Genomic DNA, 24,285 nt, shown 5'->3' with positions numbered 1-24,285 from the left:
GCAAAGGCCTTGTGTGCACTGGCCCCAGCACCCCACCCTCCGCCTGCGAGGGAGGGACCCACCTAGGGCCCATCTCAGAAAGGGCACAAAACGAGCTTCTGGGAGCTGCCTTCTCGAAAGGGAAACTCTCCTCGGGAAAGCAAGCTCAGCCCCAGTGCGTGTTTGCTCAGCAAAGCAGCGCTTGCCGGTTTCGCCCCTAGGCCTGTGCTCTCCCTTCGGCCTAGGAGGGTCTGGGCTGCCTCTTGTTCCCTGTGCGCCGCTGCTTGGCTGAGGGTCACCGGAGCTGGAAACCACCTCCAAACGTGCTCTCCTTCAGGGAGAAGGCGGATGGGGTCTGCAAAGGCCTTGTGTGCACTGGCCCCAGCACCCCACCCTCCGCCTGCGAGGGAGGGACCCACCTAGGGCCCATCTCAGAGTGGGCACAAAACGAGCTTCTGGGAGCTGCCTTCTCGAAAGGGAAACTCTCCTCGGGAAAGCAAGCTCAGCCCTAGTGCGTGTGTGCTCAGCAAAGCAGCGCTTGCCGGTTTCGCCCCTAGGCCTGTGCTCGCCCTTCGGCCTAGGAGGGTCTGGGCTGCCTCACGCTCCCTGTGCTCCGGTGCTTGGCCGAGGGTCACCGGAGCTGGAAACCACCTCCAAACGTGCTCTCCTTCAGGGAGAAGGCGGATGGGGTCTGCAAAGGCCTTGTGTGCACTGGCCCCAGCACCCCACCCTCCGCCTGCGAGGGAGGGACCCACCTAGGGCCCATCTCAGAAAGGGCACAAAACGAGCTTCTGGGAGCTGCCTTCTCGAAAGGGAAACTCTCCTCGGGAAAGCAAGCTCAGCCCCAGTGCGTGTGTGCTCAGCAAAGCAGCGCTTGCCGGTTTCGCCCCTAGGCCTGTGCTCGCCCTTCGGCCTAGGAGGGTCTGGGCTGCCTCCCGCTCCCTGTGCGCCGGTGCTTGGCCGAGGGTCACCGGAGCTGGAAACCACCTCCAAACGTGCTCTCCTTCAGGGAGAAGGCGGATGGGGTCTGCAAAGGCCTTGTGTGCACTGGCCCCAGCACCCCACCCTTCGCCTGCTAGGGAGGGACCCACCTAGGGCCCATCTCAGAAAGGGCACAAAACGAGCTTCTGGGAGCTGCCTTCTCGAAAGGGAAACTCTCCTCGGGAAAGCAAGCTCAGCCCCAGTGCGTGTTTGCTCAGCAAAGCAGCGCTTGCCGGTTTCGCCCCTAGGCCTGTGCTCTCCCTTCGGCCGAGGAGGGTCTGGGCTGCCTCTTGTTCCCTGTGCGCCGCTGCTTGGCTGAGGGTCACCGGAGCTGGAAACCACCTCCAAACGTGCTCTCCTTCAGGGAGAAGGCGGATGGGGTCTGCAAAGGCCTTGTGTGCACTGGCCCCAGCACCCCACCCTCCGCCTGCGAGGGAGGGACCCACCTAGGGCCCATCTCAGAGTGGGCACAAAACGAGCTTCTGGGAGCTGCCTTCTCGAAAGGGAAACTCTCCTCGGGAAAGCAAGCTCAGCCCCAGTGCGTGTGTGCTCAGCAAAGCAGCGCTTGCCGGTTTCGCCCCTAGGCCTGTGCTCGCCCTTCGGCCTAGGAGGGTCTGGGCTGCCTCACGCTCCCTGTGCACCGGTGCTTGGCCGAGGGTCACCGGAGCTGGAAACCACCTCCAAACGTGCTCTCCTTCAGGGAGAAGGCGGATGGGGTCTGCAAAGGCCTTGTGTGCACTGGCCCCAGCACCCCACCCTCCGCCTGCGAGGGAGGGACCCACCTAGGGCCCATCTCAGAGTGGGCACAAAACGAGCTTCTGGGAGCTGCCTTCTCGAAAGGGAAACTCTCCTCGGGAAAGCAAGCTCAGCCCCAGTGCGTGTGTGCTCAGCAAAGCAGCGCTTGCCGGTTTCGCCCCTAGGCCTGTGCTCGCCTTTCGGCCTAGGAGGGTCTCGGCTGCCTCACGCTCCCTGTGCACCGGTGCTTGGCCGAGGGTCACCGGAGCTGGAAACCACCTCCAAACGTGCTCTCCTTCAGGGAGAAGGCGGATGGGGTCTGAAAAGGCCTTGTGTGCACTGGCCCCAGCACCCCACCCTCCGCCTGCTCGGGAGGGACCCACCTAGGGCCCATCTCAGAAAGGGCACAAAACGAGCTTCTGGGAGCTGCCTTCTCGAAAGGGAAACTCTCCTCGGGAAAGCAAGCTCAGCCCCAGTGCGTGTTTGCTCAGCAAAGCAGCGCTTGCCGGTTTCGCCCCTAGGCCTGTGCTCTCCCTTCGGCCGAGGAGGGTCTGGGCTGCCTCTTGTTCCCTGTGCGCCGCTGCTTGGCTGAGGTTCACCGGAGCTGGAAACCACCTCCAAACGTGCTCTCCTTCAGGGAGAAGGCGGATGGGGTCTGCAAAGGCCTTGTGTGCACTGGCCCCAGCACCCCACCCTCCGCCTGCGAGGGAGGGACCCACCTAGGGCCCATCTCAGAGTGGGCACAAAACGAGCTTCTGGGAGCTGCCTTCTCGAAAGGGAAACTCTCCTCGGGAAAGCAAGCTCACCCCCAGTGCGTGTGTGCTCAGCAAAGCAGCGCTTGCCGGTTTCGCCCCTAGGCCTGTGCTCGCCCTTCGGCCTAGGAGGGTCTGGGCTGCCTCCCGCTCCCTGTGCGCCGGTGCTTGGCCGAGGGTCACCGGAGCTGGAAACCACCTCCAAACGTGCTCTCCTTCAGGGAGAAGGCGGATGGGGTCTGCAAAGGCCTTGTGTGCACTGGCCCCAGCACCCCACCCTCCGCCTGCGAGGGAGGGACCCACCTAGGGCCCATCTCAGAGTGGGCACAAAACGAGCTTCTGGGAGCTGCCTTCTCGAAAGGGAAACTCTCCTCGGGAAAGCAAGCTCAGCCCCAGTGCGTGTGTGCTCAGCAAAGCAGCGCTTGCCGGTTTCGCCCCTAGGCCTGTGCTCGCCTTTCGGCCTAGGAGGGTCTCGGCTGCCTCACGCTCCCTGTGCACCGGTGCTTGGCCGAGGGTCACCGGAGCTGGAAACCACCTCCAAACGTGCTCTCCTTCAGGGAGAAGGCGGATGGGGTCTGAAAAGGCCTTGTGTGCACTGGCCCCAGCACCCCACCCTCCGCCTGCTCGGGAGGGACCCACCTAGGGCCCATCTCAGAAAGGGCACAAAACGAGCTTCTGGGAGCTGCCTTCTCGAAAGGGAAACTCTCCTCGGGAAAGCAAGCTCAGCCCCAGTGCGTGTGAGCTCAGCAAAGCAGCGCTTGCCGGTTTCGCCCCTAGGCCTGTGCTCGCCCTTCGGCCTAGGAGGGTCTGGGCTGCCTCCCGCTCCCTGGGCACCGGTTCTTGGCCGAGGGTCACCGGAGCTGGAAACCACCTCCAAACGTGCTCTCCTTCAGGGAGAAGGCCGATGGGGTCTGAAAAGGCCTTGTGTGCCCTGGCCCCAGCACCCCACCCTTCGCCTGCTAGGGAGGGACCCACCTAGGGCCCATCTCAGAAAGGGCACAAAACGAGCTTCTGGGAGCTGCCTTCTCGAAAGGGAAACTCTCCTCGGGAAAGCAAGCTCAGCCCCAGTGCGTGTTTGCTCAGCAAAGCAGCGCTTACCGGTTTCGCCCCTAGGACTGTGCTCGCCCTTCGGCCGAGGAGGGTCTGGGCTGCCTCCCACTCCCTGGGCACCGGTGCTTGGCCGAGGGTCACCGGAGCTGGAAACCACCTCCAAACGTGCTCTCCTTCAGGGAGAAGGCGGATGGGGTCTGAAAAGGCCTTGTGTGCACTGGCCCCAGCACCCCACCCTCCGCCTACTAGGGAGGGACCCACCTAGGGCCCATCTCAGAAAGGGCACAAAACGAGCTTCTGGGAGCTGCCTTCTCGAAAGGGAAACTCTCCTCGAGAAAGCAAGCTCAGCCCCAGTGCGTGTGTGCTCAGCAAAGCAGTGCTTGCTGGTTTCGCCCCTAGGCCTGTGCTCGCCCTTCGGCCGAGGAGGGTCTGGGCTGCCTCCCGCTCCCTGTGCGCCGGTGCTTGGCCGAGGGTCACCGGAGCTGGAAACCACCTCCAAATGTGCTCTCCTTCAGGGAGAAGGCGTATGGGGTCTGAAAAGGCCTTGTGTGCACTGGCCCCAGCACCCTACCCTCGGCCTGCTAGGGAGGGACCCACCTAGGGCCCATCTCAGAAAGGGCACAAAACGAGCTTCTGGGAGCTGCCTTCTCGAAAGGGAAACTCTCCTCGGGAAAGCAAGCTCAGCCCCAGTGCGTGTGTGCTCAGCAAAGCAGCGCTTGCCGGTTTCGCCCCTAGGCCTGTGCTCGCCCTTCGGCCGAGGAGGGTCTGGGCTGCCTCCCGCTACCTGTGTGCCGGTGCTTGGCCGAGGGTCACCGGAGCTGGAAACCACCTCCAAACGTGCTCTCCTTCAGGGAGAAGGCGGATGGGGTCTGAAAAGGCCTTGTGTGCACTGGCCCCAGCACCCCACCCTTCGCCTGCTCGGGAGGGACCCACCTAGGCCCCATCTCAGAAAGGGCACAAAACGAGCTTCTGGGAGCTGCCTTCTCGAAAGGGAAACTCTCCTCGGGAAAGCAAGCTCAGCCCCAGTGCGTGTGTGCTCAGCAAAGCAGTGCTTGCTGGTTTCGCCCCTAGGCCTGTGCTCGCCCTTCGGCCGAGGAGGGTCTGGGCTGCCTCCCGCTCCCTGTGCGCCGGTGCTTGGCCGAGGGTCACCGGAGCTGGAAACCACCTCCAAATGTGCTCTCCTTCAGGGAGAAGGCGTATGGGGTCTGAAAAGGCCTTGTGTGCACTGGCCCCAGCACCCTACCCTCGGCCTGCTAGGGAGGGACCCACCTAGGGCCCATCTCAGAAAGGGCACAAAACGAGCTTCTGGGAGCTGCCTTCTCGAAAGGGAAACTCTCCTCGGGAAAGCAAGCTCAGCCCCAGTGCGTGTGTGCTCAGCAAAGCAGCGCTTGCCGGTTTCGCCCCTAGGCCTGTGCTCGCCCTTCGGCCGAGGAGGGTCTGGGCTGCCTCCCGCTACCTGTGTGCCGGTGCTTGGCCGAGGGTCACCGGAGCTGGAAACCACCTCCAAACGTGCTCTCCTTCAGGGAGAAGGCGGATGGGGTCTGAAAAGGCCTTGTGTGCACTGGCCCCAGCACCCCACCCTTCGCCTGCTCGGGAGGGACCCACCTAGGCCCCATCTCAGAAAGGGCACAAAACTAGCTTCGGGGAGCTGCCTTCTCGAAAGGGAAACTCTCCTCGGGAAAGCAAGCTCAGCCCCAGTGCGTGTTTGCTCAGCAAAGCAGCGCTTGCCGGTTTCGCCCCTAGGCCTGTGCTCGCCCTTCGGCCTAGGAGGGTCTGGGCTGCCTCCGGCTCCCTGTGCGCCGCTGCTTGGCCGAGGGTCACCGGAGCTGGAAACCACCTCCAAACGTGCTCTCCTTCAGGGAGAAGGCGGATGGGGTCTGCAAAGGCCTTGTGTGCACTGGCCGCAGCACCCCACCCTCCGCGTGCTAGGGAGGGACCCACCTAGGGCCCATCTCAGAAAGGGCACAAAACGAGCTTCTGGGAGCTGCCTTCTCGAAAGGGAAACTCTCCTCGGGAAAGGAAGCTCAGCCACAGTGCGTGTGAGCTCAGCAAAGCAGTGCTTGCTGATTTCGCCCCTAGGCCTGTGCTCGCCCTTCGGCCGAGGAGGGTCTGGGCTGCCTCCCGCTCCCTGGGCACCGGTTCTTTGCCTAGGGTCACTGGAGCTGGAAACCACCTCCAAACGTGCTCTCCTTCAGGGAGAAGGCGGATGGGGTCTGAAAAGGCCTTGTGTGCACTGGCCCCAGCACCCCACCCTTCGCCTGCTAGGGAGGGACCCACCTAGGGCCCATCTCAGAAAGGGCACAAAACGAGCTTCTGGGAGCTGCCTTCTCGAAAGGGAAACTCTCCTCGGGAAAGCAAGCTCAGCCCCAGTGCGTGTTTGCTCAGCAAAGCAGCGCTTACCGGTTTCGCCCCTAGGCCTGTGCTCGCCCTTCGGCCGAGGAGGGTCTGGGCTGCCTCCCACTCCCTGGGCACCGGTGCTTGGCCGAGGGTCACCGGAGCTGGAAACCACTTCCAAACGTGCTCTCCTTCAGGGAGAAGGCGGATGGGGTCTGAAAAGGCCTTGTGTGCACTGGCCCCAGCACCCCACCCTCCGCCTACTAGGGAGGGACCCACCTAGGGCCCATCTCAGAAAGGGCACAAAACGAGCTTCTGGGAGCTGCCTTCTCGAAAGGGAAACTCTCCTCGAGAAAGCAAGCTCAGCCCCAGTGCGTGTGTGCTCAGCAAAGCAGTGCTTGCTGGTTTCGCCCCTAGGCCTGTGCTCGCCCTTCGACCGAGGAGGGTCTGGGCTGCCTCCCGCTCCCTGTGCGCCGGTGCTTGGCCGAGGGTCACCGGAGCTGGAAACCACCTCCAAATGTGCTCTCCTTCAGGGAGAAGGCGGATGGGGTCTGAAAAGGCCTTGTGTGCACTGGCCCCAGCACCCTACCCTCGGCCTGCTAGGGAGGGACCCACCTAGGGCCCATCTCAGAAAGGGCACAAAACGAGCTTCTGGGAGCTGCCTTCTCGAAAGGGAAACTCTCCTCGGGAAAGCAAGCTCAGCCCCAGTGCGTGTGTGCTCAGCAAAGCAGCGCTTGCCGGTTTCGCCCCTAGGCCTGTGCTCGCCCTTCGGCCGAGGAGGGTCTGGGCTGCCTCCCGCTACCTGTGTGCCGGTGCTTGGCCGAGGGTCACCGGAGCTGGAAACCACCTCCAAACGTGCTCTCCTTCAGGGAGAAGGCGGATGGGGTCTGCAAAGGCCTTGTGTGCACTGGCCGCAGCACCCCACCCTCCGCGTGCTAGGGAGGGACCCACCTAGGGCCCATCTCAGAAAGGGCACAAAACGAGCTTCTGGGAGCTGCCTTCTCGAAAGGGAAACTCTCCTCGGGAAAGCAAGCTCAGCCCCAGTGCGTGTTTGCTCTGCAAAGCAGTGCTTGCTGATTTCGCCCCTAGGCCTGTGCTCGCCCTTCGGCCGAGGAGGGTCTGGGCTGCCTCCCGCTCCCTGTGCACCGGTGCTTGGCCGAGGGTCACCGGAGCTGGAAACCACCTCCAAACGTGCTCTCCTTCAGGGAGAAGGCGGATGGGGTCTGAAAAGGCCTTGTGTGCACTGGCCCCAGCACCCTACCCTCGGCGTGCTAGGGAGGGACCCACCTAGGGCCCATCTCAGAAAGGGCACAAAACGAGCTTCTGGGAGCTGCCTTCTCGAAAGGGAAACTCTCCTCGGGAAAGCAAGCTCAGCCCCAGTGCGTGTGAGCTCAGCAAATCAGCGCTTGCCGGTTTCGCCCCTAGGCCTGTGCTCGCCCTTAGGCCTAGGAGGGTCTGGGCTGCCTCCCGCTCCCTCAGCACCGGTTCTTGGCCGAGGGTCACCGGAGCTGGAAACCACCTCCAAACGTGCTCTCCTTCAGGGAGAAGGCAAATGGGGTCTGAAAAGGCCTTGTGTGCTCTGGCCCCATCACCCCACCCTTCGCCTTCTAGGGAGGGACCCACTTAGGGCCCATCTCAGAAAGGGCACAAAACGAGCTTCTGGGAGCTGCCTTCTCGAAAGGGAAACTCTCCTCGGGAAAGCAAGCTCAGCCCCAGTGCGTGTTTGCTCAGCAAAGCAGCGCTTGCCGGTTTCGCCCCTAGGCCTGTGCTCTCCCTTCGGCCGAGGAGGGTCTGGGCTGCCTCTTGTTCCCTGTGCGCCGCTGCTTGGCTGAGGGTCACCGGAGCTGGAAACCACCTCCAAACGTGCTCTCCTTCAGGGAGAAGGCGGATGGGGTCTGCAAAGGCCTTGTGTGCACTGGCCCCAGCACCCCACCCTCCGCCTGCGAGGGAGGGACCCACCTAGGGCCCATCTCAGAGTGGGCACAAAACGAGCTTCTGGGAGCTGCCTTCTCGAAAGGGAAACTCTCCTCGGGAAAGCAAGCTCAGCCCCAGTGCGTGTGTGCTCAGCAAAGCAGCGCTTGCCGGTTTCGCCCCTAGGCCTGTGCTCGCCCTTCGGCCTAGGAGGGTCTGGGCTGCCTCCCGCTCCCTGTGCGCCGGTGCTTGGCCGAGGGTCACCGGAGCTGGAAACCACCTCCAAACGTGCTCTCCTTCAGGGAGAAGGCGGATGGGGTCTGAAAAGGCCTTGTGTGCACTGGCCCCAGCACCCCACCCTCCGCCTGCGAGGGAGGGACCCACCTAGGGCCCATCTCAGAGTGGGCACAAAACGAGCTTCTGGGAGCTGCCTTCTCGAAAGGGAAACTCTCCTCGGGAAAGCAAGCTCAGCCCCAGTGCGTGTGTGCTCAGCAAAGCAGCGCTTGCCGGTTTCGCCCCTAGGTCTGTGCTCGCCCTTTGGCCTAGGAGGGTCTAGGCTGCCTCACGCTCCCTGTGCACCGGTGCTTGGCCGAGGGTCACCGGAGCTGGAAACCACCTCCAAACGTGCTCTCCTTCAGGGAGAAGGCGGATGGGGTCTGCAAAGGCCTTGTGTGCACTGGCCCCAGCACCCCACCCTCCGCCTGCGAGGGAGGGACCCACCTAGGGCCCATCTCAGAGTGGGCACAAAACGAGCTTCTGGGAGCTGCCTTCTCGAAAGGGAAACTCTCCTCGGGAAAGCAAGCTCAGCCCCAGTGCGTGTGTGCTCAGCAAAGCAGCGCTTGCCGGTTTCACCCCTAGGCCTGTGCTCGCCTTTCGGCCTAGGAGGGTCTCGGCTGCCTCACGCTCCCTGTGCACCGGTGCTTGGCCGAGGGTCACCGGAGCTGGAAACCACCTCCAAACGTGCTCTCCTTCAGGGAGAAGGCGGATGGGGTCTGAAAAGGCCTTGTGTGCACTGGCCCCAGCACCCCACCCTCCGCCTGCTCGGGAGGGACCCACCTAGGGCCCATCTCAGAAAGGGCACAAAACGAGCTTCTGGGAGCTGCCTTCTCGAAAGGGAAACTCTCCTCGGGAAAGCAAGCTCAGCCCCAGTGCGTGTTTGCTCAGCAAAGCAGCGCTTGCCGGTTTCACCCCTAGGCCTGTGCTCGCCCTTAGGCCTAGGAGGGTCTGTGCTGCCTCTCGTTCCCTGTGCGCCGCTGCATGGCCGAGGGTCACCGGAGCTGGAAACCACCTCCAAACGTGCTCTCCTTCAGGGAGAAGGCGGATGGGGTCTGCAAAGGCCTTGTGTGCACTGGCCCCAGCACCCCACCCTCCGCCTGCGAGGGAGGGACCCACCTAGGGCCCATCTCAGAAAGGGCACAAAACGAGCTTCTGGGAGCTGCCTTCTCGAAAGGGAAACTCTCCTCGGGAAAGCAAGCTCAGCCCCAGTGCGTGTTTGCTCAGCAAAGCAGCGCTTGCCGGTTTCGCCCCTAGGCCTGTGCTCTCCCTTCGGCCTAGGAGGGTCTGGGCTGCCTCTTGTTCCCTGTGCGCCGCTGCTTGGCTGAGGGTCACCGGAGCTGGAAACCACCTCCAAACGTGCTCTCCTTCAGGGAGAAGGCGGATGGGGTCTGCAAAGGCCTTGTGTGCACTGGCCCCAGCACCCCACCCTCCGCCTGCGAGGGAGGGACCCACCTAGGGCCCATCTCAGAGTGGGCACAAAACGAGCTTCTGGGAGCTGCCTTCTCGAAAGGGAAACTCTCCTCGGGAAAGCAAGCTCAGCCCTAGTGCGTGTGTGCTCAGCAAAGCAGCGCTTGCCGGTTTCGCCCCTAGGCCTGTGCTCGCCCTTCGGCCTAGGAGGGTCTGGGCTGCCTCACGCTCCCTGTGCTCCGGTGCTTGGCCGAGGGTCACCGGAGCTGGAAACCACCTCCAAACGTGCTCTCCTTCAGGGAGAAGGCGGATGGGGTCTGCAAAGGCCTTGTGTGCACTGGCCCCAGCACCCCACCCTCCGCCTGCGAGGGAGGGACCCACCTAGGGCCCATCTCAGAAAGGGCACAAAACGAGCTTCTGGGAGCTGCCTTCTCGAAAGGGAAACTCTCCTCGGGAAAGCAAGCTCAGCCCCAGTGCGTGTGTGCTCAGCAAAGCAGCGCTTGCCGGTTTCGCCCCTAGGCCTGTGCTCGCCCTTCGGCCTAGGAGGGTCTGGGCTGCCTCCCGCTCCCTGTGCGCCGGTGCTTGGCCGAGGGTCACCGGAGCTGGAAACCACCTCCAAACGTGCTCTCCTTCAGGGAGAAGGCGGATGGGGTCTGCAAAGGCCTTGTGTGCACTGGCCCCAGCACCCCACCCTTCGCCTGCTAGGGAGGGACCCACCTAGGGCCCATCTCAGAAAGGGCACAAAACGAGCTTCTGGGAGCTGCCTTCTCGAAAGGGAAACTCTCCTCGGGAAAGCAAGCTCAGCCCCAGTGCGTGTTTGCTCAGCAAAGCAGCGCTTGCCGGTTTCGCCCCTAGGCCTGTGCTCTCCCTTCGGCCGAGGAGGGTCTGGGCTGCCTCTTGTTCCCTGTGCGCCGCTGCTTGGCTGAGGGTCACCGGAGCTGGAAACCACCTCCAAACGTGCTCTCCTTCAGGGAGAAGGCGGATGGGGTCTGCAAAGGCCTTGTGTGCACTGGCCCCAGCACCCCACCCTCCGCCTGCGAGGGAGGGACCCACCTAGGGCCCATCTCAGAGTGGGCACAAAACGAGCTTCTGGGAGCTGCCTTCTCGAAAGGGAAACTCTCCTCGGGAAAGCAAGCTCAGCCCCAGTGCGTGTGTGCTCAGCAAAGCAGCGCTTGCCGGTTTCGCCCCTAGGCCTGTGCTCGCCCTTCGGCCTAGGAGGGTCTGGGCTGCCTCACGCTCCCTGTGCACCGGTGCTTGGCCGAGGGTCACCGGAGCTGGAAACCACCTCCAAACGTGCTCTCCTTCAGGGAGAAGGCGGATGGGGTCTGCAAAGGCCTTGTGTGCACTGGCCCCAGCACCCCACCCTCCGCCTGCGAGGGAGGGACCCACCTAGGGCCCATCTCAGAGTGGGCACAAAACGAGCTTCTGGGAGCTGCCTTCTCGAAAGGGAAACTCTCCTCGGGAAAGCAAGCTCAGCCCCAGTGCGTGTGTGCTCAGCAAAGCAGCGCTTGCCGGTTTCGCCCCTAGGCCTGTGCTCGCCTTTCGGCCTAGGAGGGTCTCGGCTGCCTCACGCTCCCTGTGCACCGGTGCTTGGCCGAGGGTCACCGGAGCTGGAAACCACCTCCAAACGTGCTCTCCTTCAGGGAGAAGGCGGATGGGGTCTGAAAAGGCCTTGTGTGCACTGGCCCCAGCACCCCACCCTCCGCCTGCTCGGGAGGGACCCACCTAGGGCCCATCTCAGAAAGGGCACAAAACGAGCTTCTGGGAGCTGCCTTCTCGAAAGGGAAACTCTCCTCGGGAAAGCAAGCTCAGCCCCAGTGCGTGTTTGCTCAGCAAAGCAGCGCTTGCCGGTTTCGCCCCTAGGCCTGTGCTCTCCCTTCGGCCGAGGAGGGTCTGGGCTGCCTCTTGTTCCCTGTGCGCCGCTGCTTGGCTGAGGTTCACCGGAGCTGGAAACCACCTCCAAACGTGCTCTCCTTCAGGGAGAAGGCGGATGGGGTCTGCAAAGGCCTTGTGTGCACTGGCCCCAGCACCCCACCCTCCGCCTGCGAGGGAGGGACCCACCTAGGGCCCATCTCAGAGTGGGCACAAAACGAGCTTCTGGGAGCTGCCTTCTCGAAAGGGAAACTCTCCTCGGGAAAGCAAGCTCACCCCCAGTGCGTGTGTGCTCAGCAAAGCAGCGCTTGCCGGTTTCGCCCCTAGGCCTGTGCTCGCCCTTCGGCCTAGGAGGGTCTGGGCTGCCTCCCGCTCCCTGTGCGCCGGTGCTTGGCCGAGGGTCACCGGAGCTGGAAACCACCTCCAAACGTGCTCTCCTTCAGGGAGAAGGCGGATGGGGTCTGCAAAGGCCTTGTGTGCACTGGCCCCAGCACCCCACCCTCCGCCTGCGAGGGAGGGACCCACCTAGGGCCCATCTCAGAGTGGGCACAAAACGAGCTTCTGGGAGCTGCCTTCTCGAAAGGGAAACTCTCCTCGGGAAAGCAAGCTCAGCCCCAGTGCGTGTGTGCTCAGCAAAGCAGCGCTTGCCGGTTTCGCCCCTAGGCCTGTGCTCGCCTTTCGGCCTAGGAGGGTCTCGGCTGCCTCACGCTCCCTGTGCACCGGTGCTTGGCCGAGGGTCACCGGAGCTGGAAACCACCTCCAAACGTGCTCTCCTTCAGGGAGAAGGCGGATGGGGTCTGAAAAGGCCTTGTGTGCACTGGCCCCAGCACCCCACCCTCCGCCTGCTCGGGAGGGACCCACCTAGGGCCCATCTCAGAAAGGGCACAAAACGAGCTTCTGGGAGCTGCCTTCTCGAAAGGGAAACTCTCCTCGGGAAAGCAAGCTCAGCCCCAGTGCGTGTTTGCTCAGCAAAGCAGCGCTTGCCGGTTTCAACCCTAGGCCTGTGCTCGCCCTTCGGCCTAGGAGGGTCTGTGCTGCCTCTCGTTCCCTGTGCGCCGCTGCATGGCCGAGGGTCACCGGAGGTGGAAACCACCTCCAAACGTGCTCTCCTTCAGGGAGAAGGCGGATGGGGTCTGCAAAGGCCTTGTGTGCACTGGCCCCAGCACCCCACCCTCCGCCTGCGACGGAGGGACCCACCTAGGGCCCATCTCAGAAAGGGCACAAAACGAGCTTCTGGGAGCTGCCTTCTCGAAAGGGAAACTCTCCTCGGGAAAGCAAGCTCAGCCCCAGTGCGTGTGTGCTCAGCAAAGCAGCGCTTGCCGGTTTCGCCCCTAGGCCTGTGCTCTCCCTTCGGCCGAGGAGGGTCTGGGCTGCCTCTTGTTCCCTGTGCGCCGCTGCTTTTCTGAGGGTCACCGGAGGTGGAAACCACCTCCAAACGTGCTCTCCTTCAGGGAGAAGGCGGATGGGGTCTGCAAAGGCCTTGTGTGCACTGGCCCCAGCACCCCACCCTCCGCCTGCGAGGGAGGGACCCACCTAGGGCCCATCTCAGAGTGGGCACAAAACGAGCTTCTGGGAGCTGCCTTCTCGAAAGGGAAACTCTCCTCGGGAAAGCAAGCTCAGCCCCAGTGCGTGTGTGCTCAGCAAAGCAGCGCTTGCCGGTTTCGCCCCTAGGCCTGTGCTCGCCCTTCGGCCTAGGAGGGTCTGGGCTGCCTCACGCTCCCTGTGCACCGGTGCTTGGCCGAGGGTCACCGGAGCTGGAAACCACCTCCAAACGTGCTCTCCTTCAGGGAGAAGGCGGATGGGGTCTGCAAAGGCCTTGTGTGCACTGGCCCCAGCACCCCACCCTCCGCCTGCGAGGGAGGGACCCACCTAGGGCCCATCTCAGAAAGGGCACAAAACGAGCTTCTGGGAGCTGCCTTCTCGAAAGGGAAACTCTCCTCGGGAAAGCAAGCTCAGCCCCAGTGCGTGTTTGCTCAGCAAAGCAGCGCTTGCCGGTTTCGCCCCTAGGCCTGTGCTCGCCCTTATGCCTAGGAGGGTCTGGGCTGCCTCACGCTCCCTGTGCACCGGTGCTTGGCCGAGGGTCACCGGAGCTGGAAACCACCTCCAAACGTGCTCTCCTTCAGGGAGAAGGCGGATGGGGTCTGAAAAGGCCTTGTGTGCACTGGCCCCAGCACCCCACACTCCGCCTGCGAGGGAGGGACCCACCTAGGGCCCATCTCAGAAAGGGCACAAAACGAGCTTCTGGGAGCTGCCTTCTCGAAAGGGAAACTCTCCTCGGGAAAGCAAGCTCAGCCCCAGTGAGTGTTTGCTCAGCAAAGCAGCGCTTGCCGGTTTCGCCCCTAGGCCTGTGCTCGCCCTTCGGCCTAGGAGGGTCTGTGCTGCCTCTCGTTCCCTGTGCGCCGCTGCTTGGCCGAGGGTCACCGGAGCTGGAAACCACCTCCAAACGTGCTCTCCTTCAGGGAGAAGGCGGATGGGGTCTGCAAAGGCCTTGTGTGCACTGGCCCCAGCACCCCACCCTCCGCCTGCTAGGAAGGGAACCCACCTAGGGCCCATCTCAGAAAGGGCACAAAACGAGCTTCTGGGAGCTGCCTTCTCAAAAGGGAAACTCTCCTCGGGAAAGCAAGCTCAGCCCCAGTGCGTGTGTGCTCAGCAAAGCAGCGCTTGCCGGTTTCGCCCCTAGGCCTGTGCTCGCCCTTCGGCCTAGGAGGGTCTGGGCTGCCTCCCGCTCCCTGTGCGCCGGTGCTTGGCCGAGGGTCACCGGAGCTGGAAACCACCTCCAAACGTGCTCTCCTTCAGGGAGAAGGCGGATGGGGTCTGCAAAGGCCTTGTGTGCACTGGCCCCAGCACCCCACCCTCCGCCTGCGAAGGAGGGACCCACCTAGGGCCCATCTCAGAGTGGGCACAAAACGAGCTTCTGGGAGCTGCCTTCTCGAAAGGGAAACTCTCCTCGGGAAAGCAAGCTCAGCCCCAGTGCGTGTGTGCTCAGCAAAGCAGCGCTTGCCGGTTTCGCCCCTAGGCCTGTGCTCGCCTTTCGGCCTAGGAGGGTCTCGGCTGCCTCACGCTCCCTGTGCACCGGTGCATGGCCGAGGGTCACCGGAGCTGGAAACCACCTCCAAACGTGCTCTCCTTCAGGGAGAAGGCGGATGGGGTCTGCAAAGGCCTTGTGTGCACTGGCCCCAGCACCCCACCCTCCGCCTGCGACGGAGGGACCCACCTAGGGCCCATCTCAGAAAGGGCACAAAACGAGCTTCTGGGAGCTGCCTTCTCGAAAGGGAAACTCTCCTCGGGAAAGCAAGCTCAGCCCCAGTGCGTGTGTGCTCAGCAAAGCAGCGCTTGCCGGTTTCGCCCCTAGGCCTGTGCTCTCCCTTCGGCCGAGGAGGGTCTGGGCTGCCTCTTGTTCCCTGTGCGCCGCTGCTTGGCTGAGGGTCACCGGAGGTGGAAACCACCTCCAAACGTGCTCTCCTTCAGGGAGAAGGCGGATGGGGTCTGCAAAGGCCTTGTGTGCACTGGCCCCAGCACCCCACCCTCCGCCTGCGACGGAGGGACCCACCTAGGGCCCATCTCAGAGTGGGCACAAAACGAGCTTCTGGGAGCTGCCTTCTCGAAAGGGAAACTCTCCTCGGGAAAGCAAGCTCAGCCCCAGTGCGTGTGTGCTCAGCAAAGCAGCGCTTGCCGGTTTCGCCCCTAGGCCTGTGCTCGCCCTTCGGCCTAGGAGGGTCTGGGCTGCCTCACGCTCCCTGTGCACCGGTGCTTGGCCGAGGGTCACCGGAGCTGGAAACCACCTCCAAACGTGCTCTCCTTCAGGGAGAAGGCGGATGGGGTCTGCAAAGGCCTTGTGTGCACTGGCCCCAGCACCCCACCCTCCGCCTGCGAGGGAGGGACCCACCTAGGGCCCATCTCAGAAAGGGCACAAAACGAGCTTCTGGGAGCTGCCTTCTCGAAAGGGAAACTCTCCTCGGGAAAGCAAGCTCAGCCCCAGTGCGTGTTTGCTCAGCAAAGCAGCGCTTGCCGGTTTCGCCCCTAGGCCTGTGCTCGCCCTTATGCCTAGGAGGGTCTGGGCTGCCTCACGCTCCCTGTGCACCGGTGCTTGGCCGAGGGTCACCGGAGCTGGAAACCACCTCCAAACGTGCTCTCCTTCAGGGAGAAGGCGGATGGGGTCTGAAAAGGCCTTGTGTGCACTGGCCCCAGCACCCCACACTCCGCCTGCGAGGGAGGGACCCACCTAGGGCCCATCTCAGAAAGGGCACAAAACGAGCTTCTGGGAGCTGCCTTCTCGAAAGGGAAACTCTCCTCGGGAAAGCAAGCTCAGCCCCAGTGAGTGTTTGCTCAGCAAAGCAGCGCTTGCCGGTTTCGCCCCTAGGCCTGTGCTCGCCCTTCGGCCTAGGAGGGTCTGTGCTGCCTCTCGTTCCCTGTGCGCCGCTGCATGGCCGAGGGTCACCGGAGCTGGAAACCACCTCCAAACGTGCTCTCCTTCAGGGAGAAGGCGGATGGGGTCTGAAAAGGCCTTGTGTGCACTGGCCCCAGCACCCCACCCTCCGCCTGCGACGGAGGGACCCACCTAGGGCCCATCTCAGAAAGGGCACAAAACGAGCTTCTGGGAGCTGCCTTCTCGAAAGGGAAACTCTCCTCGGGAAAGCAAGCTCAGCCCCAGTGCGTGTGTGCTCAGCAAAGCAGCGCTTGCCGGTTTCGCCCCTAGGCCTGTGCTCTCCCTTCGGCCGAGGAGGGTCTGGGCTGCCTCTTGTTCCCTGTGCGCCGCTGCTTGGCTGAGGGTCACCGGAGGTGGAAACCACCTCCAAACGTGCTCTCCTTCAGGGAGAAGGCGGATGGGGTCTGCAAAGGCCTTGTGTGCACTGGCCCCAGCACCCCACCCTCCGCCTGCGAGGGAGGGACCCACCTAGGGCCCATCTCAGAGTGGGCACAAAACGAGCTTCTGGGAGCTGCCTTCTCGAAAGGGAAACTCTCCTCGGGAAAGCAAGCTCAGCCCCAGTGCGTGTGTGCTCAGCAAAGCAGCGCTTGCCGGTTTCGCCCCTAGGCCTGTGCTCGCCCTTCGGCCTAGGAGGGTCTGGGCTGCCTCACGCTCCCTGTGCACCGGTGCTTGGCCGAGGGTCACCGGAGCTGGAAACCACCTCCAAACGTGCTCTCCTTCAGGGAGAAGGCGGATGGGGTCTGCAAAGGCCTTGTGTGCACTGGCCCCAGCACCCCACCCTCCGCCTGCGAGGGAGGGACCCACCTAGGGCCCATCTCAGAAAGGGCACAAAACGAGCTTCTGGGAGCTGCCTTCTCGAAAGGGAAACTCTCCTCGGGAAAGCAAGCTCAGCCCCAGTGAGTGTTTGCTCAGCAAAGCAGCGCTTGCCGGTTTCGCCCCTAGGCCTGTGCTCGCCCTTCGGCCTAGGAGGGTCTGTGCTGCCTCTCGTTCCCTGTGCGCCGCTGCTTGGCCGAGGGTCACCGGAGCTGGAAACCACCTCCAAACGTGCTCTCCTTCAGGGAGAAGGCGGATGGGGTCTGCAAAGGCCTTGTGTGCACTGGCCCCAGCACCCCACCCTCCGCCTGCTAGGAAGGGAACCCACCTAGGGCCCATCTCAGAAAGGGCACAAAACGAGCTTCTGGGAGCTGCCTTCTCAAAAGGGAAACTCTCCTCGGGAAAGCAAGCTCAGCCCCAGTGCGTGTGTGCTCAGCAAAGCAGCGCTTGCCGGTTTCGCCCCTAGGCCTGTGCTCGCCCTTCGGCCTAGGAGGGTCTGGGCTGCCTCCCGCTCCCTGTGCGCCGGTGCTTGGCCGAGGGTCACCGGAGCTGGAAACCACCTCCAAACGTGCTCTCCTTCAGGGAGAAGGCGGATGGGGTCTGCAAAGGCCTTGTGTGCACTGGCCCCAGCACCCCACCCTCCGCCTGCGAGGGAGGGACCCACCTAGGGCCCATCTCAGAGTGGGCACAAAACGAGCTTCTGGGAGCTGCCTTCTCGAAAGGGAAACTCTCCTCGGGAAAGCAAGCTCAGCCCCAGTGCGTGTGTGCTCAGCAAAGCAGCGCTTGCCGGTTTCGCCCCTAGGCCTGTGCTCGCCCTTCGGCCTAGGAGGGTCTGGGCTGCCTCACGCTCCCTGTGCACCGGTGCTTGGCCGAGGGTCACCGGAGCTGGAAACCACCTCCAAACGTGCTCTCCTTCAGGGAGAAGGCGGATGGGGTCTGCAAAGGCCTTGTGTGCACTGGCCCCAGCACCCCACCCTCCGCCTGCGAGGGAGGGACCCACCTAGGGCCCATCTCAGAGTGGGCACAAAACGAGCTTCTGGGAGCTGCCTTCTCGAAAGGGAAACTCTCCTCGGGAAAGCAAGCTCAGCCCCAGTGCGTGTTTGCTCAGCAAAGCAGCGCTTGTCGGTTTCACCCCTAGGCCTGTGCTCGCCCTTCGGCCTAGGAGGGTCTGTGCTGCCTCTCGTTCCCTGTGCGCCGCTGCATGGCCGAGGGTCACCGGAGCTGGAAACCACCTCCAAACGTGCTCTCCTTCAGGGAGAAGGCGGATGGGGTCTGCAAAGGCCTTGTGTGCACTGGCCCCAGCACCCCACCCTCCGCCTGCTCGGGAGGGACCCACCTAGGGCCCATCTCAGAAAGGGCACAAAACGAGCTTCTGGGAGCTGCCTTCTCGAAAGGGAAACTCTCCTCGGGAAAGCAAGCTCAGCCCCAGTGCGTGTGTGCTCAGCAAAGCAGCGCTTGCCGGTTTCGCCCCTAGGCCTGTGCTCTCCCTTCGGCCGAGGAGGGTCTGGGCTGCCTCTTGTTCCCTGTGCGCCGCTGCTTGGCTGAGGGTCACCGGAGCTGGAAACCACCTCCAAACGTGCTCTCCTTCAGGGAGAAGGCGGATGGGGTCTGCAAAGGCCTTGTGTGCACTGGCCCCAGCACCCCACCCTCCGCCTGCGAGGGAGGGACCCACCTAGGGCCCATCTCAGAGTGGGCACAAAACGAGCTTCTGGGAGCTGCCTTCTCGAAAGGGAAACTCTCCTCGGGAAAGCAAGCTCAGCCCCAGTGCGTGTGTGCTCAGCAAAGCAGCGCTTGCCGGTTTCGCCCCTAGGCCTGTGCTCGCCCTTCGGCCTAGGAGGGTCTGGGCTGCCTCACGCTCCCTGTGCACCGGTGCTTGGCCGAGGGTCACCGGAGCTGGAAACCACCTCCAAACGTGCTCTCCTTCAGGGAGAAGGCGGATGGGGTCTGCAAAGGCCTTGTGTGCACTGGCCCCAGCACCCCACCCTCCGCCTGCTCGGGAGGGACCCACCTAGGGCCCATCTCAGAAAGGGCACAAAACGAGCTTCTGGGAGCTGCCTTCTCGAAAGGGAAACTCTCCTCGGGAAAGCAAGCTCAGCCCCAGTGCGTGTGTGCTCAGCAAAGCAGCGCTTGCCGGTTTCGACCCTAGGCCTGTGCTCTCCCTTCGGCCGAGGAGGGTCTGGGCTGCCTCTTGTTCCCTGTGCGCCGCTGCTTGGCTGAGGGTCACCGGAGCTGGAAACCACCTCCAAACGTGCTCTCCTTCAGGGAGAAGGCGGATGGGGTCTGAAAAGGCCTTGTGTGCACTGGCCCCAGCACCCCACCCTCCGCCTGCGAGGGAGGGACCCACCTAGGGCCCATCTCAGAGAGGGCACAAAACGAGCTTCTGGGAGCTGCCTTCTCGAAAGGGAAACTCTCCTCGGGAAAGCAAGCTCAGCCCCAGTGCGTGTGTGCTCAGCAAAGCAGCGCTTGCCGGTTTCGCCCCTAGGCCTGTGCTCGCCCTTCGGCCTAGGAGGGTCTGGGCTGCCTCTCGTTCCCTGGGCGCCGCTGCTTAGCTGATTGTCACCGGAGCTGGAAACCACCTCCAAACGTGCTCTCCTTCAGGGAGAAGGCGGATGGGGTCTGAAAAGGCCTTGTGTGCACTGGCCCCAGCACCCCACACTTCGCCTGCCAAGGAGGGACCCACCTAGGGCCCATCTCAGAAAGGGCACAAAACGAGCTTCTGGGAGCTGCCTTCTCGAAAGGGAAACTCTCCTCGGGAAAGCAAGCTCAGCCCCAGTGCGTGTGTGCTCAGCAAAGCAGCGCTTGCCGGTTTCGCCCCTAGGCCTGTGCTCGCCCTTATGCCTAGGAGGGTCTGGGCTGCCTCCCGCTCCCTGTGCACCGGTGCTTGGCCGAGGGTCACCGGAGCTGGAAACCACCTCCAAACGTGCTCTCCTTCAGGGAGAAGGCGGATGGGGTCTGAAAAGGCCTTGTGTGCACTGGCCCCAGCACCCCACACTCCGCCTGCTCGGGAGGGACCCACCTAGGGCCCATCTCAGAAAGGGCACAAAACGAGCTTCTGGGAGCTGCCTTCTCGAAAGGGAAACTCTCCTCGGGAAAGCAAGCTCAGCCCCAGTGCGTGTTTGCTCAGCAAAGCAGCGCTTGCCGGTTTCGACCCTAGGCCTGTGCTCGCCCTTCGGCCTAGGAGGGTCTGGGCTGCCTCTTGTTCCCTGTGCGCCGCTGCTTGGCTGAGGGTCACCGGAGCTGGAAACCACCTCCAAACGTGCTCTCCTTCAGGGAGAAGGCGGATGGGGTCTGAAAAGGCCTTGTGTGCACTGGCCCCAGCACCCCACCCTCCGCCTGCGAGGGAGGGACCCACCTAGGGCCCATCTCAGAGTGGGCACAAAACGAGCTTCTGGGAGCTGCCTTCTCGAAAGGGAAACTCTCCTCGGGAAAGCAAGCTCAGCCCCAGTGCGTGTTTGCTCAGCAAAGCAGCGCTTGCCGGTTTCGCCCCTAGGCCTGTGCTCGCCCTTCGGCCTAGGAGGGTCTGGGCTGCCTCTCGTTCCCTGGGCGCCGCTGCTTAGCTGATTGTCACCGGAGCTGGAAACCACCTCCAAACGTGCTCTCCTTCAGGGAGAAGGCGGATGGGGTCTGAAAAGGCCTTGTGTGCACTGGCCCCAGCACCCCACACTTCGCCTGCCAAGGAGGGACCCACCTAGGGCCCATCTCAGAAAGGGCACAAAACGAGCTTCTGGGAGCTGCCTTCTCGAAAGGGAAACTCTCCTCGGGAAAGCAAGCTCAGCCCCAGTGCGTGTGTGCTCAGCAAAGCAGCGCTTGCCGGTTTCGCCCCTAGGCCTGTGCTCGCCCTTATGCCTAGGAGGGTCTGGGCTGCCTCCCGCTCCCTGTGCACCGGTGCTTGGCCGAGGGTCACCGGAGCTGGAAACCACCTCCAAACGTGCTCTCCTTCAGGGAGAAGGCGGATGGGGTCTGAAAAGGCCTTGTGTGCACTGGCCCCAGCACCCCACCCTCCGCCTGCTCGGGAGGGACCCACCTAGGGCCCATCTCAGAAAGGGCACAAAACGAGCTTCTGGGAGCTGCCTTCTCGAAAGGGAAACTCTCCTCGGGAAAGCAAGCTCAGCCCCAGTGCGTGTGTGCTCAGCAAAGCAGCGCTTGCCGGTTTCGCCCCTAGGCCTGTGCTCGCCCTTATGCCTAGGAGGGTCTGGGCTGCCTCCCGCTCCCTGTGCACCGGTGCTTGGCCGAGGGTCACCGGAGCTGGAAACCACCTCCAAACGTGCTCTCCTTCAGGGAGAAGGCGGATGGGGTCTGAAAAGGCCTTGTGTGCACTGGCCCCAGCACCCCACACTCCGCCTGCTCGGGAGGGACCCACCTAGGGCCCATCTCAGAAAGGGCACAAAACGAGCTTCTGGGAGCTGCCTTCTCGAAAGGGAAACTCTCCTCGGGAAAGCAAGCTCAGCCCCAGTGCGTGTTTGCTCAGCAAAGCAGCGCTTGCCGGTTTCGACCCTAGGCCTGTGCTCGCCCTTCGGCCTAGGAGGGTCTGGGCTGCCTCTTGTTCCCTGTGCGCCGCTGCTTGGCTGAGGGTCACCGGAGCTGGAAACCACCTCCAAACGTGCTCTCCTTCAGGGAGAAGGCGGATGGGGTCTGAAAAGGCCTTGTGTGCACTGGCCCCAGCACCCCACCCTCCGCCTGCGAGGGAGGGACCCACCTAGGGCCCATCTCAGAGAGGGCACAAAACGAGCTTCTGGGAGCTGCCTTCTCGAAAGGGAAACTCTCCTCGGGAAAGCAAGCTCAGCCCCAGTGCGTGTGTGCTCAGCAAAGCAGCGCTTGCCGGTTTCGCCCCTAGGCCTGTGCTCGCCCTTCGGCCTAGGAGGGTCTGGGCTGCCTCTCGTTCCCTGGGCGCCGCTGCTTAGCTGATTGTCACCGGAGCTGGAAACCACCTCCAAACGTGCTCTCCTTCAGGGAGAAGGCGGATGGGGTCTGAAAAGGCCTTGTGTGCACTGGCCCCAGCACCCCACACTTCGCCTGCCAAGGAGGGACCCACCTAGGGCCCATCTCAGAAAGGGCACAAAACGAGCTTCTGGGAGCTGCCTTCTCGAAAGGGAAACTCTCCTCGGGAAAGCAAGCTCAGCCCCAGTGCGTGTGTGCTCAGCAAAGCAGCGCTTGCCGGTTTCGCCCCTAGGCCTGTGCTCGCCCTTATGCCTAGGAGGGTCTGGGCTGCCTCCCGCTCCCTGTGCACCGGTGCTTGGCCGAGGGTCACCGGAGCTGGAAACCACCTCCAAACGTGCTCTCCTTCAGGGAGAAGGCGGATGGGGTCTGAAAAGGCCTTGTGTGCACTGGCCCCAGCACCCCACACTCCGCCTGCTCGGGAGGGACCCACCTAGGGCCCATCTCAGAAAGGGCACAAAACGAGCTTCTGGGAGCTGCCTTCTCGAAAGGGAAACTCTCCTCGGGAAAGCAAGCTCAGCCCCAGTGCGTGTTTGCTCAGCAAAGCAGCGCTTGCCGGTTTCGACCCTAGGCCTGTGCTCGCCCTTCGGCCTAGGAGGGTCTGGGCTGCCTCTTGTTCCCTGTGCGCCGCTGTTTGGCTGAGGGTCACCGGAGCTGGAAACCACCTCCAAACGTGCTCTCCTTCAGGGAGAAGGCGGATGGGGTCTGCAAAGGCCTTGTGTGCACTGGCCCCAGCACCCCACCCTCCGCCTGCGAGGGAGGGACCCACCTAGGGCCCATCTCAGAGTGGGCACAAAACGAGCTTCTGGGAGCTGCCTTCTCGAAAGGGAAACTCTCCTCGGGAAAGCAAGCTCAGCCCCAGTGCGTGTGTGCTCAGCAAAGCAGCGCTTGCCGGTTTCGCCCCTAGGCCTGTGCTCGCCCTTCGGCCTAGGAGGGTCTGGGCTGCCTCACGCTCCCTGTGCACCGGTGCTTGGCCGAGGGTCACCGGAGCTGGAAACCACCTCCAAACGTGCTCTCCTTCAGGGAGAAGGCGGATGGGGTCTGCAAAGGCCTTGTGTGCACTGGCCCCAGCACCCCACCCTCCGCCTGCGCGGGAGGGACCCACCTAGGGCCCATCTCAGAGTGGGCACAAAACGAGCTTCTGGGAGCTGCCTTCTCGAAAGGGAAACTCTCCTCGGGAAAGCAAGCTCAGCCCCAGTGCGTGTGTGCTCAGCAAAGCAGCGCTTGCCGGATTCGCCCCTAGGCCTGTGCTCGCCCTTCGGCCTAGGAGGGTCTGGGCTGCCTCACGCTCCCTGTGCACCGGTGCTTGGCCGAGGGTCACCGGAGCTGGAAACCACCTCCAAACGTGCTCTCCTTCAGGGAGAAGGCGGATGGGGTCTGAAAAGGCCTTGTGTGCACTGGCCCCAGCACCCCACCCTCCGCCTGCTCGGGAGGGACCCACCTAGGGCCCATCTCAGAAAGGGCACAAAACGAGCTTCTGGGAGCTGCCTTCTCGAAAGGGAAACTCTCCTCGGGAAAGCAAGCTCAGCCCCAGTGCGTGTTTGCTCAGCAAAGCAGCGCTTGCCGGTTTCGCCCCTAGGCCTGTGCTCTCCCTTCGGCCGAGGAGGGTCTGGGCTGCCTCTTGTTCCCTGTGCGCCGCTGCTTGGCTGAGGGTCACCGGAGCTGGAAACCACCTCCAAACGTGCTCTCCTTCAGGGAGAAGGCGGATGGGGTCTGCAAAGGCCTTGTGTGCACTGGCCCCAGCACCCCACCCTCCGCCTGCGAGGGAGGGACCCACCTAGGGCCCATCTCAGAGAGGGCACAAAACGAGCTTCTGGGAGCTGCCTTCTCGAAAGGGAAACTCTCCTCGGGAAAGCAAGCTCAGCCCCAGTGCGTGTGTGCTCAGCAAAGCAGCGCTTGCCGGTTTCGCCCCTAGGCCTGTGCTCGCCCTTCGGCCTAGGAGGGTCTGGGCTGCCTCACGCTCCCTGTGCACCGGTGCTTGGCCGAGGGTCACCGGAGCTGGAAACCACCTCCAAACGTGCTCTCCTTCAGGGAGAAGGCGGATGGGGTCTGCAAAGGCCTTGTGTGCACTGGCCCCAGCACCCCACCCTCCGCCTGCTCGGGAGGGACCCACCTAGGGCCCATCTCAGAGTGGGCACAAAACGAGCTTCTGGGAGCTGCCTTCTCGAAAGGGAAACTCTCCTCGGGAAAGCAAGCTCAGCCCCAGTGCGTGTTTGCTCAGCAAAGCAGCGCTTGCCGGTTTCGACCCTAGGCCTGTGCTCGCCCTTCGGCCTAGGAGGGTCTGGGCTGCCTCTTGTTCCCTGTGCGCCGCTGTTTGGCTGAGGGTCACCGGAGCTGGAAACCACCTCCAAACGTGCTCTCCTTCAGGGAGAAGGCGGATGGGGTCTGCAAAGGCCTTGTGTGCACTGGCCCCAGCACCCCACCCTCCGCCTGCGAGGGAGGGACCCACCTAGGGCCCATCTCAGAGTGGGCACAAAACGAGCTTCTGGGAGCTGCCTTCTCGAAAGGGAAACTCTCCTCGGGAAAGCAAGCTCAGCCCCAGTGCGTGTGTGCTCAGCAAAGCAGCGCTTGCCGGTTTCGCCCCTAGGCCTGTGCTCGCCCTTCGGCCTAGGAGGGTCTGGGCTGCCTCACGCTCCCTGTGCACCGGTGCTTGGCCGAGGGTCACCGGAGCTGGAAACCACCTCCAAACGTGCTCTCCTTCAGGGAGAAGGCGGATGGGGTCTGCAAAGGCCTTGTGTGCACTGGCCCCAGCACCCCACCCTCCGCCTGCGAGGGAGGGACCCACCTAGGGCCCATCTCAGAGTGGGCACAAAA

The sequence above is a fragment of the Sus scrofa genome, chromosome 13, assembly GCF_054392235.1.
Source record: "Sus scrofa isolate SSC_HxYL_T2T_F1_AM1 chromosome 13, Sscrofa_HxYL_maternal_Yorkshire_Landrace_v2.0, whole genome shotgun sequence".
Lineage (NCBI taxonomy): Eukaryota > Metazoa > Chordata > Mammalia > Artiodactyla > Suidae > Sus > Sus scrofa.
The sequence above is the reverse complement of the archived record's forward strand: the minus strand, read 5'-3'. Positions refer to the sequence as shown.